This window comes from Haliotis rubra, unplaced genomic scaffold (genome assembly GCF_003918875.1).
Source record: "Haliotis rubra isolate DU_JTF1 unplaced genomic scaffold, ASM391887v1 Scf489, whole genome shotgun sequence".
NCBI lineage: Eukaryota > Metazoa > Mollusca > Gastropoda > Lepetellida > Haliotidae > Haliotis > Haliotis rubra.
Genome location: NW_025767178.1, coordinates 282116 through 302066, shown reverse-complemented (window position 1 = coordinate 302066; position 19951 = coordinate 282116).

Here is a 19951-nt window from a genome sequence, read left to right as displayed (position 1 = left end):
GTTTGAATGTTCTGTTGCCAAAAGCTGATGTCTGAATTTTTGGAATGATGCAAGGTTTTTGCTTTCGTCTTCTAAGAGGTCTCGGGGGACAATAGATGTTGAGTAGTTCAGTGAGGTTACCGTGGCACAATTTTGTGAAAACATTTATACATACAGAAGTATGTTATAGTAAATGAGGAGTGAAACTGGCAACCAATGGAGCTCTTTCAGTACTGGGGAGATGGGGTCAAACCTTGACGCTCTGGGGTGATTCTGGCAGCAGTGTTCTGAAGGGTTTGACAATCTGTTCTTTAGTGGTATTGACAAGTCAACAATTACAATAGTCCAATCTGGATAAAATAAGGGAAACAGTCAGTTTTTGTGCAGCAGGTCTGGTGAGGTATGGACGGATCTCCCCGATGTTTCTGAGATGATAGTTTGTAGTCTGGCACACGAGTAACATGGTGATTCATACTCAGCTGTTGGTCAAACAGTACACCCAAATTCTTCAATTTTGCTGATGGAGTGATGACGGAATCTCCAGTGACAAGCTGAGGAATACTGTTTCACTGTTGGATATGCTTTGTTGTGCCTATTACCATGATTGGTCTTGTCCTGATTGAGTTTTAGTAGATGGCACAGCATCCATTGCTTGATCCATTGCAGAATTGTTCAACCTTGATCACACTTGTATCTGCTTTCCCAATCGTGAATCCGATGTTTATCTGATTATCATCAGCACACAGATGTTGATTTAGACCATGCTTGTCTGCAATCTTGCTGAGCAATCAAGTATACAGTGTAAACAAGATAGGACCTAATATTGAACCTTGTTGAACTCCTCAGTTAAGATCACATGAGTCTGATGTTGAGCTGTTTATAACCACTGGCTGTTTTCGGTCATCTAAATAGGATTTGAACCATGCAAGTGCAATCTCTGTAATGCCAAGGTCGTGTTTAAGGAATACTGAGTGAATGTTATGATCCGCGGTGTCAAAGGCTGATGAAAGATCTAGTAACACCAAGATTACCATCTTGCCTTTATCAACAGCAGTTATGATTGTCATTCGTAACTTGGATCAAAGCTGTATCTGTGCTGTCTCCACATCTGTAGGCAGACTGGAATTTTTCATATAAACTGTTGTTCTTTAGATGTTGTTGTAGCCTCAGAGAAATACACTTCTCTAGAACCTTTGATATGAATGACAGGTTCAAAACAGGCCTATAGTTTTTTAGTTCATTTTGATTCAGATTATCTTTCTTTGGAAGTGGCTTGACAACGGCTTGTTTGAATGCTGTAGGAACTGTACCCTCTTTGAGGGACTTGTTCACAATGTCAGTGGTGGTTGGAAGGAGAACATCCATACTCCCTTGAACAAGAGCAGTCAATATTGGATCCAGAACACAGGTTTTGGCAGGCATAGTTTTTATGACATCTAGAATTTCATTCTCAGAGAACATATAAAGTCTGTTGTAACCCTCAAGCATTTCATGTGATCACAGATACTTGCTAACCTTATTTCAATACATGCAAAGGCGGATCCAGAGGGGGGTGCAGGGATGTGCACCCCTCGTTTGACCTGAAAGTTTCTTAAATGACTATTGAAACTCTTGTGAAAATGAAGTGTGTAACCCCCACCCTTTCTTTCTCAAGAGTGTGCAACAACAACCATTTATGAATCACAGTTCATACTGAGCCATGGAAGTGTACATTACATCAATTTTGCGACATCAGCGACAGCGATACATATTCTATCTGCTATTGCCAGTTTGACATCGTCTTTTCTCAGAGAACGATCCATATGGGAAAGACCAAGAAGTAGAAACTGGTGGAATGTAACCTAAAAGCATTTGATGATGCACAATAGAAATAAACTTTAGAATACCAAGAGTTATCTTCCATGATATTTGTCAGAAACTTCAACCTCACATAGAGACGCAATCCTGTGTCAAACACTGACAGTCAAGCTTTGACCACAGAGCACCGAATAGCTGCCACCCTGTATATTACCTGGCCACTTCTGTAGAGTATCATACCATGGGAATCTCTTTAGAATTCATAAATCTACAGTGTGTCTGATCATCCATGAGGTTTGTGACTGCATATGCATATGAAATGTCCAGGTCATGACCTCAAGCAGGTCGTCATAGGCATCAAGAACAAATGGAAGTTTCCAATTGATGCCACACACACCCCAATCATTTGTCAAGGTATTGTTATGCAGACTACGTCAATCACAAAGGCTGGTACTTTACCATAATGCAGGCTGTATGTGATGACCGCTACATGTTTACTGATATCTGTATTGGATAGCCAGGGCGCGTCCATGATGGCAGAGGGTTCCTGAACTGGGAACCAAATGCTGCAGCTGTTCCCGAGCTTCTCAGAACATCAGCAGAATGGATTCAAACTGTAGGTGATGGAAACCATGATGTTGACATGCCAGTAGTTTTGATAGAGGACCCAGCCTATGTGTTCCTGGTTGTTAAAACCTTACAGAAACACAGGAGAACTCACCCCTGCTCAGACCTACTTCAACTATAGGCTCATATGACATCAAAAGTACCTTTGGGCGTTTCAAAGGTCATTGGAGAAGATTTCTGAAAAGAATGGATGTGATTGTGGATTTTGTTCCTACACTAGCTGCAGCTGCAGTGGCACTGCACAATACCTGCGAAAATGCAAATGGCGCAGTTCAACCAGAGTGATTCAATGTTGACAATGATGATCCTGGTGTTGAACTCCAAATGGAGCAACTGGCACAGAACAATGTCCACATAGCTACCCTTAGCGAGGCACTCACTCTGTAATTTACTGCAGCAGGGAACTAAGCAACAACTGTGTCCAGAAGAGAAGCAGCGAGGATCTAAACTGAAAACTGAAAAACATTGTCAGGAACATAAAAAATCAATACCAAATACATACTGGACTCTGCTTTATTTTCATTGTGCTGATTACCCATAAGTGAATATTCATGTACATAACAACGATGAATTCTTCTAAATTGAATGGTTATGCAACAAATATATAACATTACTTTTTAGGTTACGTGTTTTAACTAGAAGCTACTTTTTATGAAGAAACAGAGAAAATGAACATATTACAATTCATTAAGCAGACATAAATGCCAAAAGAGTGTTACAAATGTAAACATTGCGTTTACATGAAACATTTTCGAAAGGTATTCGAATTTGCTCCACCTCTCAAGGTGGGGCTGAATACCCCCTTGGGCAAAGTTTGCCCATAGGGGCAAGTGTGTTTAATGATGAAATTTGTCTCCAGGGAGACAATGTTTTCACCAGGGGCAGATTGCCCCAGGGACAAATCAGTGCATGTAAGCTAGGCTTAATAATTCTACTACATGTAACCACCTCCGGGTACCCGTTCAACAACTGATGTTCAGTGTATGTCGTGTGCGGCCTGAAGGTCAGAGATCTAGGTGGCAGTCTTGGCCAATACGTAAAAGGAAAATAAGATGCTGCTGTTGAGTTTTGTGCGAGCTGAGTGAGTAATAGAAAACAATGTTGTACAGTTGCCTCCCTTACAACTGCTCCCCAGCAACGTTATCGTGATTCGCATGAAGCACCAGTAAACCAATTAAAGACAATCACCCGCCATCTCTCGACTCAACAGACTGGCCTGACTAGAGGATCTAGGAGATCTGCCGACACAAATTGTTTATTTGAGATTCAAGAATAGAGAACGGATATCGACATACTCTCTCCCAGTGTTTGATGTATCTGGGAAGAAGAGGCAAGTGTAGAGATGGGTGCCCGCCAGACACCACCGAATGATGGTGAGTAAATAACAACTGAATATTAACCAGTATCTATGTTTTCCCTTCTATCCAGTTAAACAGTGCTCGCTGATTCAGATAGGCTGTCGGTATGAGACGATCAATGAAAGCATTGGAGAGAGCTTCTGGCAATGCTCTAGCTTATTCCTCACTGAGCTTCATTGCAGACCTGTTCAAGGCGGCCATCTAACCAGTTATGTTATAATCCATAACTCGTGAGATCAGTTAATTTCAATAAATGTTCAACATTTGGTTATACTTACACCACTAGGCTCTGATGCTGAAATGAACTAGTGCCCGCCCTGTCTCACAAACAAGTATCGGGTTCCACCTTCAGCATACACGTTCACTGTATATTACTGGTTTCAGAAATAAATGTTGAAAAGCAGTTCAAGATGGGACATGCGAAACGAGCGTCGTGACTGTTATCTGCTTGTATGAGGGATTGGGGGAAGACAGCAAATTAACATGCCACAGCACATTTTGATTCTTCTGGATTTAGCCATCAATTATGAGCCATGCTCCTCGAACAAAATATAAACCGCTGAACAAGAATGGGCACAGATACAGTCAGGTCAATTATTCATAAGCAGCTGTGAATACGAGTCTCAGTGCGATCTCGCCATTGTCTTGGTCAAACCGACATCATACATGATGATAACATAACCGACAGTTCCCTCTCACACGCGTTCAGAGTGTTACATGGCCGTCGATAGCATTACTAATAACAAACACACCCTACCCTCCTGCGTCCTACACAACCCTCCGTCCTGTAACCTACACAACCCTCCGTCCTGTAACCTACACAACCCTCTGTCCTGTAACCTACACAACCCTCCGTCCTGTAACCTACACAACCTTCCTGTCCTGTCCTGTAACCTACACAACCCTCCGTCCTGTACACACACCTCGTTCCTGTAACCTACACAACCCTCTGTCCTGTAACCTACACAACCCTCCGTCCTGTAACCTACACAACCCTCTGTCCTGTAACCTACACAACCCTCCGTCCTGTAACCTACACAACCCTCCGTCCTGTAACCTACACACACCTCGGTCCTGTAACCTACACGTCAACCTACACAACCCTCCCTGTAACCTGTCCGTCCTGTAACCTACTACACAACCCTCCGTCCTGTAACCTACACACAACCCTCCTCCGTCCTGTAACCTACACAACCTTCCGTCCGTCCTGTAACCTACACAACCCTCCGTCCTGTAACCTACACACACCCTCCGTCCTGTAACCTACACAACCCTCCGTCCTGTAACCTACCACACACAACCCTCTGTCCTGTAACCTACACACAACCCTCCGTCCTGTAACCTACACAACCCTCCGTCCTGTAACCTACACACACCTCTTTCCTGTAACCTACACAACCCTCTGTCCTGTAACTCCTTACACAACCCTCTGTCCTGTAACCTACACAACCCTCTGTCCTGTATCCTACACAACCCTCCTGTCCTGTAACCTACACAAATCCTCTCTGTCCTGTAACCTACACAAACTCTGTCCTGTAACCTACACAACCCTCCGTCCTGTAACCTACACAACCCTCCGTCCTGTAACCTACACAACCCTCCGTCCTGTAACCCCACACACACCCTCTGTCCTGTAACCTACACAACCCTCTGTCCTGTAACTACACAACCCTCTGTCCTGTATCCTACACAACCCTCTGTCCTGTAACACAACCCTCCGTCCTGTACACACACCTCCTGTCCTGTATCCCACACAACCCTCCGTCCTGTATCCTACACAACCCTCTGTCCTGTATCCTACACAACCCTCCGTCCTGTAACCTACACAACCCTCCGTCCTGTAACCTACACAACCCTCTTTCTTGTAACCTACACAACCCTCTGTCCTGTATCCTACACAACCCTCTGTCCTGTATCCTACACAACCCTCTTTCTTGTAACCTACACAACCCTCTGTCCTGTATCCTACACAACCCTCTTTCCTGTAACCTACACAACCCTCCGTCCTGTATCCTACACAACCCTCGGTCCTGTATCCTACACAACCCTCCGTCCTGTATCCTACACAACCCTCTGTCCTGTAACCTACACAACCCTCTGTCCTGTATCCTACACAACCCTCCGTCCTGTATCCTACACAACCCTCCGTCCTGTAACCTACACAACCCTCCTTTCCTGTAACCTACACAACCCTCTGTCCTGTATCCTACACAACCCTCTGTCCTGTATCCTACACAACCCTCCGTCCTGTAACCTGTTCATACACACCTCGGTCCTGTAATCTACACACACCCTCCGTCCTGTATCCTACACAACCCTCTGTCCTGTATCCTACACAACCCTCTGTCCTGTATCCTACACAACCCTCTGTCCTGTATCCTACACAACCCTCCGTCCTGTAACCTACACAACCCTCCGTCCTGTATCCTACACAACCCTCCGTCCTGTATCCTACACAACCCTCTGTCCTGTATCCTACACAACCCTCTCCTGTATCCTACACAACCCTCCGTCCTGTAACCTACACAACCCTCCGTCCTGTATCCTACACAACCCTCCGTCCTGTATCCTACACAACCCTCTGTCCTGTATCCTACACAACCCTCTGTCCTCCTGTAACCTCACACACAACCCTCCTGTCCTGTAACCTACACAACCCTCCGTCCTGTAACCTACACAACCCTCCTCCGTCCTGTAACCTACACAACCCTCCCTCCTGTATCCTACACAACCCCTGTCCTGTAACCTTACACAACCCCTCCTGTCCTGTAATACACAACCCCTGTCCTGTAACTACACACACCCTCCTTCCTGTATCGTACACAACCCTCCGTCCTGTAACCTACACACCCCTCCGTCCTGTATCTGTACACAACCCTCTGTCTCTGTAATCTGTAACTGCACAAACCCTTGTCACAACCCTCCGTCCTGTAACCTACACAACCCTCCGTCCTGTAATCTCTACACAACCCTCCATCCTGTAACCTACACAACTCCTCTGTCCTGTAACCTACACAACCCTCCTGTCCTGTAACCTACACAACCCCTCCGTCCTGTAACCTACACACACCCTCCGTCCTGTATCCTACACAACCCTCTGTCCTGTAACCTACACAACCTCCGTCCTGTATCCTACACAACCCTCCGTCCTGTAACCTACACAACCCTCCGTCCTGTATCCTACACAACCCTCTGTCCTGTAACCCACACAACCCTCCGTCCTGTAACCTACACAACCCTCCGTCCTGTAACCTACACAACCCTCCGTCCTGTAACTCACACAACCCTCCGTCCTGTAACCCTACACACAACCCTCCGTCCTGTATCCTACACAACCCTCTGTCCTGTAACCTACACAACCCTCCGTCCCAGCATCCCACACCTACCAACCCCCTGTCCTGTAACTGTAACCCCTCTGTCCTGTAACCCACACAACCTCCGTCCCTGTATCCTACACAACCCTCCGTCCTGTAACCTACACACACCCTCGGTCCTGTAACCTACACAACCCTCCTTTCCTGTAACCTCCTACACAACCCTCTCTGTCCTGTATCCTACACACAACCCTCCGTCCTGTATCCTACACAACCCTCTTTCTTGTAACCTACACAACCCTCTGTCCTGTAACCTACACACACCTCCGTCCTGTATCCTACACAACCCTCTTTCTTGTAACCTACACAACCCTCCGTCCTGTAACCTACACACACCTCGGTCCTGTAACCTACACAACCCTCTGTCCTGTATCCTACACAACCCTCCGTCCTGTATCCTACACAACCCTCTGTCCTGTATCCTACACAACCCTCCGTCCTGTAACCTACACACCCCTCCGTCCTGTATCCTACACAACCCTCTTTCTTGTAACCTACACAACCCTCTGTCCTGTATCCTACACAACCCTCTCCTGTCCTGTATCCTACACAACCCTCCGTCCTGTAATCCCTACACACACCTCGGTCCTGTATCCTACACAACCCTCCTCTCCTGTATCCTACACAACCCTCTGTCCTGTATCCTACACACAACCCTCCGTCCTGTAACCTACACACACCTCTCGGTCCTGTAACCAACCCCTGTCCTGTACACACAACCCTCTTTCCTGTAACCTACACAACCCTCTGTCCTGTATCCTACACACACACCTCGTCCTGTATCCTACACAACCCCTCCCTTCCGTCCTGTATCCTACACAACCCTCTGTCCTGTATCCTACACAACCCTCCGTCCTGTAACCTCCACACACCCTCGGTCCTGTATCGTACACAACCCTCCGTCCTGTAACCTACACAACCCTCTGTCCTGTAACCCTACACACACCCCTCCGTCCTGTATCCTACACAACCCTCCGTCCTGTAACGTACACAAACCCTCCGTCCTGTAACCTACACAACCCTCCGTCCTGTAACCTACACAACCCCTCCGTCCTGTATCCCACACAACCCTCTCTTCTGTAACTCCACACAACCCTCCGTCCTGTAACCTACACACACCACCGTCCTGTATCCCACACAACCCTTCTGTCCTGTAACCTACACACCCTCCCGTCCTGTAACCTACACACACACCTCGGTCCTGTAACCCCACACACACCTCCGTCCTGTATCCTACACAACCCTCTTTCTTGTAACCTACACAACCCTCCGTCCTGTAACCTACACACACCTCGGTCCTGTATCCTACACAACCCTCCGTCCTGTAACGTACACAACCCTCCGTCCTGTAACCTACACAACCTCTCCGTCCTGTAACCTCACACAACCCACAAAACCTCTGTCCTGTATCCTACACAACCCTCTGTCCTGTAACCTACACAACCCTCCGTCCTGTAACCTACACACCCTCCGTCCTGTATCCTACACAACCCTCTGTCCTGTAACCTACACAACCCTCCGTCCTGTAACCTACACACCCCTCCGTCTCTGTATCCTACACAACCCTCTGTCCTGTAACCTACACAACCCTCCGTCCTGTAACCCACACAACCCTCCCCCATACCGTCCTGTAACCTACACACACCCTCCGTCCTGTATCCTACACAACCTCCTCTTGTAACCTACACAACCCTCCGTCCTGTAACCCCACACACACCCTCCGTCCTGTATCCTACACAACCCTCTCGTCCTGTAACCTACACAACCCTCCGTCCTGTAACCTACACACCCTCCGTCCTGTATCCTACACAACCCTTCTTTCCTGTAACCTACACAACCCTCCGTCCTGTAACCTACACACCCTCTCCTGTCCTGTATCCTACACACTTTCTCCGTCCTGTATCTCTTGTACACACCCCTCCAAGGTGTCCTGTAACACACCCTCCGTCCTGTACCTACACACACCCTCCGTCCTGTAACATCCTACACAACCCCTCTGTCTTGTAACCTACACAACCCTCTGTCCTGTAACCTACACACCCTCCGTCCTGTATCCTACACAACCCTCTTCTTGTAACCCCTACACACCCTCCGTCCTGTAACCTACACACCCTCCGTCCTGTATCCTACACAACCCTCCGTCCTGTAACCTACACAACCCTCTGTCCTGTAACCTACACACCCCTCCGTCCTGTATCGTACACAACCCTCTGTCCTGTAACCTACACACCCCTCCGTCCTGTAACCTACACACACCCCCGGTCCTGTATCCTACACAACCCTCCGTCCTGTATCGCACAAACCACCTCCGTCCTGTATCCTACACAACCCTCTGTCCTGTAACCTACACACCCCTCTTGTCCTGTATCCTACACAACCCTCCGTCCTGTATCCTACACAACCCTCCGTCCTGTATCCTGCACAACCCTCGGTCCTGTAACCTACACAACCCTCCGTCCTGTATCCTACAGAACCCTCGGTCCTGTAACCTACACACCCTCCGTCCTGTAACCTACACAACCCTCCGTCCTGTAACCTACACAACCCTCTGTCCTGTATCCTACACAACCCTCCGTCCTGTAACCTACACACACCTCGGTCCTGTATCCTACACAACCCTCCGTCCTGTAACGTACACAACCCTTCGTCCTGTATCCTACACAACCCTCTGTCCTGTAACCTACACACCCCTCCATCCTGTAACGTACACAACCTTCCTGTCCTGTAATCCTACACAACCCCTCCGTCCTGTATCCTCTACACACAACCTCCTGTCCTGTATCCTACACACCCCACCGTCCTGTAACGTACACACCCCTCCTTCCTGTATCGTACAGAACCCCCTGTCCTGTAACCTACACACCCCTCCGTCCTGTATCGTACAGAACCCTCTGTCCTGTAACCTACACAGCCTCCGTCCTGTATCGTACACAACCTTCCGTCCTGTAACCTACACAACCCTCCATCCTGTAACCAACACAACCCTCTGTCCTGTAACCTACACAACCCTCCGTCCTGTAACCCCACACACCTCCGTCCGTCCTGCCCTGTAACCTACACAACCCCTCTGTCCTGTAACCTACACACACCTGTCCTGTATCGTACAAAATGTGACAACCCTCTGTCCTGTAACTCTACACCAGCCTCGGTCCTCCTATCGTACACAACCCCAGTCAGTCCTGTAACCTACACAACCCTCTCCATCCTGTAACCTACACAACCTCCTCAGTCTGTCCTGTAGCCTACACACCCTCCGTCCTGTAACTCCACACAACCCTCCGTCCTGTATCGTACAGAACCCTCTGTCCTGTAACCTACACACCACTCAGTCCCGTATCGTACAGAACCCTCTGTCTTGTAACCTACAGAACCCTCGGTCCTGTAACCTACACAACCCTCCTTCCTGTATCCTACAGAACCCTCTGTCCTGTAACCTACACAACCCTCCGTCCTGTATCCTACACAACCCTCTGTCCTGTAACCTACACAACCCTCCGTCCTGTAACCTACACAACCCTCCGTCCTGTATCCTACATAGACCCCTCGGTCCTGTAACCTACACAACCCTCCGTCCTGTATCCTACACAACCCTCCGTCCTGTATCCTGCACAACCCTCGGTCCTGTAACCTACACAACCCTCCGTCCTGTATCCTACAGAACCCTCGGTCCTGTAACCTACACACCCCTCCGACCTGTAACCTCCACACAACCCTCCGTCCTGTAACCCTCCGTACTGTAACCTAGTACAACCTCCTCCTCCTGTATCGTACACAACCCTCCGTCCTGTAACTTACACACACCTACACCCCTGTCCTGTAACCTACCACACAACCCTCCGTCCTGTATCGTACAGAACCCTCTGTCCTGTAATCCTACACACCACCTGTTCCATATCCTATACCGTCCTGTATCACACCCTCCCTGTATCCGTCCTGTATGGTACACAACCCTCTTGTCCTGTAACCTACACACCCTCCTGTCCTCTCCTTAACCTACTGTAACCTACACACCCTCCTTCCTGTCCTGTATCACTGAACCCTCTGTCCTGTAACCTACACACCACCTGTTCTATATCCTACACACCACCTCCTTCCTGTATCAGAACCCTAGATATCCTACACACCCTCCGTCCTGTAACTTACACACCCCTCCTTCCTGTAACCTACACACCCCTCCTTCCTGTATCGTACAGAACCCTCTGTCCTGTAACCTACACACCCCTCCGTCCTGTAACCTACACACCCCTCCTTCCCGTATCGTACAGAACCCTCTGTCTTGTAACCTACACACGCCTCCGTTCTATATCCTAGACACCCCTCCGTTCTATATCCTACACACCCCTCTGTCCTGTAACCTACACATCCCACCGTCCTGTAACCTACACACCCTTCCGTCCTTTAACCTACACACCCTTCCGTCCTGTATCATACACACCCCTCCGTACTGTAAGCTACACCCCCCTCCATTCTGTAGACCGCCTCCGTGGTGTAGTGGTTAGAGCGTCCGCCCGGAGACATGACGCGGGACAGATGCCCAAATGTGTGTAATCATACTTACATGATGCAAGACAGATGCCCAAATGTGTGTAATCACACTTTCATGATGCAGGACAGATGCCCAAATGTGAGTGAGTGAGTGAGTTTAGTTTTACGCGGCACTCCGCAATGTTCCAGCTATATTTATACCCGTGAAGGTCCGGGTTAGAATATCGATCTTCAGTAACCCATGCTTGTCGTTAACGCACGCTAACATCCAAATTGTGCCCAATAAACAGGTATATGCAATTTGTGGATCTAGACTTTAAATTCAAAGACATGTCTTCATGAATATATATCAAGAGATGGACTGTTTTATTTGAGAATGTTCAGAATAAATGTATTTCTATGGAACTTCATATTAAGCAGCATTGTTTTGTCCTCCTAAAATATGTAAGCGATAGGCTATATATGTTTTGTGTACATCGTGTATAATAACCAAGTTTGGATATCAGAATATCATCCAACAAATAATCACAGTAACAACTACCCGTGAAGGTCCGGGTTAGAATTGATCTTCAGTAACTCATGCTTGTCGTAAGAGGCGACTAACGGGATCGGGTGGTCAGGCTCGCTGACTGGGTTGACACATGTCATCGGTTCCCAGTTGCGCAGATCGATCATGCTGTTGATCACTGGATTGTGTGGTCCAGACTCGATTATTTACAGACCGCCGCCATACAGCTGGAATATTGCTGAGTGCGTCGTAAAACTGAACTCACTCACTTCGGTAACCTACACACCCTTCCGTCCTGTATCCAGCACTCCCCTACGTACTGTTAGCTACACCCCCTCCCCCCTCCGTTCTGTAACCTACACGCCCCTCCGTTCTGTAACCTACACATCCTTCCGTACTGTAACCTACACATCCCTCCGTTCTGTAACCTACACACACCTCCGTTCTGTAACCTACACACACCTCCGTTCTGTAAACTACACACCCCTCCGTTCTGTAACCTACACACACCTCCGTTCTGTAACCTACACACCCTCCGTTCTGTAACCTACACACCCCTCCGTTCTGTAACCTACACACACCTCCGTTCTGTAAACTACACACCCCTCCGTTCTGTAAACTACACATCCCTCCGTTCTGTAACCTACACACCCCTCCGTTCTGTAACCTACACATCCCTCCGTTCTGTAAACTACACACCCCTCCGTTCTGTAACCTACACACATCTCCGTTCTGTAACCTACACACCCCTCCGTACTGTAAACTACACACCCCGCTCTCCTGTAACCTACACACCCCTCCGTTCTGTAACCTACACATCCCTCCGTACTGTAAACTACACACCCCTCCGTTCTGTAACCTACACACACCTCTGTTCCGTAACCTACGCACTCCTCCGTACTGTAAACTACACACCCCTCCGTTCTGTAACCTACACACCCATCCGTTCTGTAAACTACACACCCCGCTGTCCTGTAACCTACACACCCCTCCGTTCTGTAACCTACACACCCCTCCGTACTGTAACCTACACACCCCTCCGTACTGTAAACTACACACCCCTCCGTTCTGTATCCTACACACCCCTCCGTTCTGTAAACTACACACCCTTCCGTTCTGTTTACTACAGACCCCGCTGTCCTGTAACCTACACACCCCTCCGTTCTGTAACCTACACACCCCTCCGTTCTGTAAACTACACACCCCTCCGTTCTGTAACCTACACACACCTCCGTTCTGTAACCTACACACCCCTCCGTTCTGTAACCTACACACACCTCCGTTTTCTGTAACCTACACATCCTTCCGTACTGTAAACTACACACCCCTCCGTTCTGTAACCTACACACCCCTCCGTTCTGTAACCTACACATCCTTCCGTACTGTAAACAACACACCCTCCGTTCTGTAAGCTATACACACCCTCCGTTCTGTAACCTACACATCCTCTCCGTTCTGTAAACTACACATCCCTCCGTTCTGTAAACTACACACCCCTCCGTTCTGTAAACTACACACCCCTCCGTTCTGTAAACTACACATCCCTCCGTTCTGTAAACTACACACCCTCCGTTCTGTAAACTACACACCCTCTCGTTCTGTAAACAACACACCCTCCTCCTTTCTGTAACCTACACATCCCCTCCGTTCTGTAACCTACACACCCTCCGTTCTGTAACCTACACACCCTCCGTTCTGTAACCTACACACCCTCCGTTCTGTAACCTACACATCCTCCGTTCTGTAAACTACACACCCTCCGTTCTGTAACCTACACACCTCTCCGTTCTGTAACCTACACACCCTCCGTACTGTAAACTACACACCCTCTCTCTCTCCTGTAACTCTACACACCTCTCCGTTCTGTAACCTACACATCCCTCCTCCTGTACTGTAAACTACACACCCTCCGTTCTGTAACCTACACACACTCTCTGTTCTGTAACTCCACATACTCTCTGTACTGTAAACTACACACCCTCCGTTCTGTAACCTACACACCCATCCGTTCTGTAAACTACACACCCTGCTGTCCTGTAACCTACACACCCTCTCGTTCTGTAACCTACACTCCTCCGTACTGTAACTACACACCCTCCGTTCTGTATCCTACACACCCTCCGTTCTGTAAACTACACACCCTCCGTTCTGTAAACTACAGACCCCGCTGTCCTGTAACCTACACACCCCTCCGTTCTGTAACCTACACACCCCTCCGTTCTGTAAACTACACACCCCTCCGTTCTGTAACCTACACACACCTCCGTTCTGTAACCTACACACCCCTCCGTTCTGTAACCTACACACACCTCCGTTTTCTGTAACCTACACATCCTTCCGTACTCTGTAAACTACACACCACATCTCCGTTCTGTAACCTACACACCCCTCCGTTCTGTAACCTACACATCCTTCCGTACTGTAAACAACACACCCCTCCGTTCTGTAAGCTATAATCCCCTCCGTTCTGTAACCTACACATCCCTCCGTTCTGTAAACTACACATCCCTCCGTTCTGTAACCTACACACCCTCCGTTCTGTAAACTACACACCCCTCCGTTCTGTAAACTACACATCCCTCCGTTCTGTAAACTACACACCCCTCCGTTCTGTAAACTACACACCCTCCGTTCTGTAAACCTACACACCCCTCCTTTCTGTAACCTACACATCCCTCCGTTCTGTAACCTACACACCCCTCCGTTCTGTAAACTACACACCCTCCGTTCTGTAACCTACACACCCTCCGTTCTGTAACCTACACACATCCTCCCTCCTTCAGTAAACTACACACCCTTCCGTTCTGTAAGCTACACACACCTCCGTTCTGTAACCTACACACCCCTCCGTACTGTAAACTACACACACCTCCGTTCTGTAACCTACACACCCCTCCGTTCTGTAAACTACACACCCCGCTGTCCTGTAACCTACACACCCCTCCGTTCTGTAACCTACACACCCCTCCGTACTGTAAACTACACACCCCTCCGTTCTGTAACCTACACACCCTCCGTTCTGTAAACTACACACCTTCCGTTCTGTATCCTACACACCCTCTGTCCTGTAACCTACACACCCTCCGTTCTGTAACCCACACACCCTCCGTTCTGTATCCTACACACCCCACTGTCCTGTAACCTACACACCCTCCGTTCTGTAACCTACACACCCTCCGTTCTGTAAGCTATACACACCCTTTCGTTCTGTAACCTACACACCCTCCGTTCTGTAACCTACACATCCCTCCTGTTCTGTAACCTACACACCCCTCCGTTCTGTAACTCTACACACCGTTCTCCGTTCTGTAACCTACACACCCTCCGTTCTGTAAACTACACACCCTCCGTACTGTAACCTACACACCCTCCGTTCTGTAAACTACACACCCTCCGTTCTGTAACCTACACACCCTTCCGTTCTTGTATCCTACACACCCTCCGTTCTGTCCTCTGTCACCTACACATCCTCCGTTCTGTAAGCTATAACCCTCCGTTCTGTAACCTACACATCCCTCTGTCCTGTATCCTACACATCCCTCCGTTCTGTAACCTACACATCCCTCCGTACTGTTAACTACACACCCCTCCGTTCTGTAACCTACACACCCCTCCGTTCTGTAACCTACACACCCCTCCGTACTCTGTAAACTACACACCCCTCCGTTCTGTAACCTACACACCCCTCCGTTCTGTAAACTACACACCCCTCCGTCCTGTAACCTACACACCCCTCCGTTCTGTAACCTACACCCCCTCCGTACTGTAAACTACACACCCCTCCGTTCTGTATCCTACACACCCCTCCGTTCTGTAAACTACACACCATTCCGTTCTGTATCCTACACACCCCGCTGTCCTGTAACCTACACACCCCTCCGTTCTGTAACCTACACACCCCTCCGTTCTGTATCCTACACACCCCTCCGTCCTGTAACCTACACACCCCTCCGTTCTGTAACCTACACACCCCTCCGTTCTGTAACCTACACACCCCTCCGTTCTGTAAACTACACACCCCTCCGTACTGTAACCTACACACCCTCCGTTCTGTAAACTACACACCCTCCGTTCTGTAACCTACACATCCTTCCGTCTTGTATCCTACACACCCTCCGTACACACCCTCCGTTCTGTAACCTACACATCCCTCCGTTCTGTAAGCTATAACCCCCTCCGTTCTGTAACCTACACATCCTTCTGTCCTGTATCCTACACATCCCTCCGTTCTGTAACCTACACACCCCTCCGTACTGTAAACTACACACCCCTCCGTTCTGTAACCTACACACCCCTCCGTTCTGTAACCTACACACCCCTCCGTTCTGTATCCTACACACCCCGCTGTCCTGTATCTCTCTTTCCCCCACCCTCCATTCTGTATGGAGGCATTAATCCGAGTTGGTCCAAATAGGAATGTCTTTGCTATACTGCGGAATGAATCTTCTGTTCTTGTTTCTTCCTTTGTAACTGAGTCTATGATTGCAGTGTGCTTATTCGTTAATTTTGGGCCGACTGTCTCTTTGTGAATTGCAATACTGAAAAAAATATTTACATTAATAGACTCACACAAACTGGAAATTGCCGATTTCCAGCAACGCATAAGTAATTTTGTGACCGTGATAGCATTGAAGGTTTTGGTATGGTTTTGAAATTGTATTGAAAGTATTTACTTAAACAAGATGTTCTAATATGTAAAATGTGTTTAGTGTGTGAAACATATATTATTACACACAAATAACCAACAATATCTAATATCAGTCAACTTTTTCTCAATGCACATTCAATGCAATCTATTGTGGTTTTCCATTACCGTTGTCACTTTTAATATCGGCTAGAACCAACTCGGTGGTGCATCCCACTGTTAACTGGTGGGCTCGTTTCAACTCGTCTTTAGGTTCTAACTTCTCATTAGTCAAAGAGTAAGTTCTTTTTTCTATGAAACTTATATTTTCAACTTGACAACTTTATCAGAGAGATGTTCCTGTTACGATTTTGATCACCCCAAATCCACCTTCGACAAACGTTGACTTGAGTTCTTCTTATCCATTTTCTGGTAGTGTGCCACCCCCACTTAGTGTGACGTCAGCTCTGTAATGGCGTACAGAGGAGTGAGGTCTGTACATTATGTCTTCAACAACCACAGACGAATATCATGTGTCATGATGGTGAGGAAACCCGCCCTGAGTACAAAGGCAATGACTATGCAGGACTGGGTAGCAATCTAACACAATATGACGAGGTTATAACCCTTCCACATACGGGACAATTATAACTGAATGTATGACTATCGTCACACATATTGTATGGCAATAACAACCACTATAACGACTGAACATTCCTAAGTCAGTGATCGTAAAGAGACACAGATCTCTTTCAGACTGCCTTTGTCCTAGACCTGCCAGGGATTATCTGGCATATACATAGAGAGCCAGGCCTGTGCCATGAGTGATGAAAGCCAACACAGCAACGGTGATCATTTCCCACAACCTACATATATCTACATGCCCTGGAATACAGTTCAATACACTGCAACACTCAACTACCCATTTCATAATGCTGGTGCCATTGTTGAGAACAGTTTGTTACCTTTGAGACGATGCATGTTGCCTCGGAGTTGCCAGTGTGAAACAAACCGAGACATAATAGCCCCGCCGTTATGCGAGTGCTGTAGTGTATAGTCGTCGTCAACGGTGACAACACACATCATCCTAATGCATTGGGCCACACTGACTTCACGTGCAATTTAAGCATTCAGGCAAGTGACGTACGCCTTACATCGGCGTACTTTAATATCTGTGTATTAAAGGGTGAATCGGGAGGAGGCCAGAAGGTCGCCCTCCACGCACTCACAATGAAGCGTTAATCGTGGGGTAGCGGCGGGCAGAAATTGTCTCTCCGTGTCCCAGCTTCAGGAATCCCGAGCGCACTTGATTGTGACGAAAGGTAGTTGATATAACGGTGTATATATGAAATCAGTGGCCTGTGGGACCGTGGAACAAAGGTTTTGTCAATTTGGGGCCTATGCTTACATATCGCTACACCTTATACTCCGAACGGAATGCAATCAGAGTAGTGTTATTGAGATGTAAGAATATATGAAGTGTGCTCAGACCAGGCACTGCTTAAACCAGGGACTTTAATGTAAGGTAAGGAATACTTGATCATGTCGATACACTGTTTATCATAACTTCTTAGCCATTGTATACTCACATGTTGGCTTTACAGAAACTGCAAGTTGAAGTATAATAGCCATCATAGTGCTGAAATGGGGTTTAAAGCTTCGTTCAAGATTATAGCCATGTGTGTGTGCGTGCGGGCGTCTGTGTGTGTGCGCGCGCGTACTAATCCGGACTAATGTAATTCCGAACGCCAGGCCGTGAAGCTAGTGTCACCTTTTACCGTGTTTGGGCATGACGCGGACAGGGATGGAAACACTACAACTACAAGGGCCTCACTTGAATCTTTATCAAACCAATTTCTTAAGGGTGGATTTGTGTAGTGGACTGGTCTCGTTCTGTTTACATTAATGTCGATGCATCAAATTACAATCAAATACAGGACTGGGGGAATACGTCTTCATGGAGGTTGACAATGAGCGGCATTGACGAAGACAATATCTACGTACTTCGTATAACTATACACATCTCTTCTACGTTCAGCAATAAGATGTAGACAATCTGAAAAAGTAGCCGTGCTTTGTTTAACATGATGTATATTAATGCAAATAACAATATGATATTTAGCTATTCGTCCGATCAATGTTGACAAACTTGGTAACGGGCTACAGAGCGATACTGCCTAAACGAGGAGTGGTGAAACAACTCGAGTCAATATCAAGTGTGCCCACCACCTGCGTTGAGTCATGCCACCCCTGTACATTACTCTTCCAACCCCAAACTTGAGCATAATGCAAGTCTCTCAAAACCGTTCTCTTAACTCTCTCAGGGCCATCCGATCTTTTCAGATGTACAAAATAAAGTCCAAGTCTTATATTCTGAACCTCAGACGCTGTTAACACAAAGCTGCGCTTGCTTTTCTTTCACGGTGATGTGGAATCCAAGTTAGGCGTACCGCTGGACGTTGGGACAGGATACTGTCATCTCTTAACCGGTTGAGAACGGGTCGGCCACTATTAACTGCGCTCTTAATCTGACAGTTTGAAATTGATTACACAGATGCACAAAGCGAATATGGTTGTGACAAAGCATTCTTAAGGTTCTAAAGAGCATGTGACAACTAAACAAACATTGGATGCTGTTAAAAAAAGAAACAATTGCGTGAGTATCATCCTCCGAGCAAACACGCTAACATCCAAATTGTGCCCAATAAACAGGTATATGAAAATTGTGGATCTAGACTTTAAACTCAAAGAGATGTCTTCATGAATATATATATATCAAGAGATGGACTGTTTTATTTGAGAATGTTCAGAATAAATGTCTATTGAACGTTATATTAAGCAGCATTGTTTTGTCCCCCTAGCATATGTAAGCGATAGGCTATATATGATCTGTGCACATCGTGTATAATAACCAAGTTTGGATATCAGAATATCATCCAACAAATATACACAGTAACAACTACCCGTGACGGTCCGGGTTAGAATTGATCTTCAGTAACTCATGCTTGTCGTAAGAGGCGACTAACGGGATCGGGTGGTCAGGCTCTCTGACTTGGTTGTCACATGTCATCGTATCCCAATTGCGTAGGTTGATGCTCATGTTGATCACTGGATTGTGTGGTCCAGACTCGATTATTTACAGACCGCCGCCATATAGCTGGAATATTGCTGAGTGCGTCGTAAAACTAAACTCACTCAC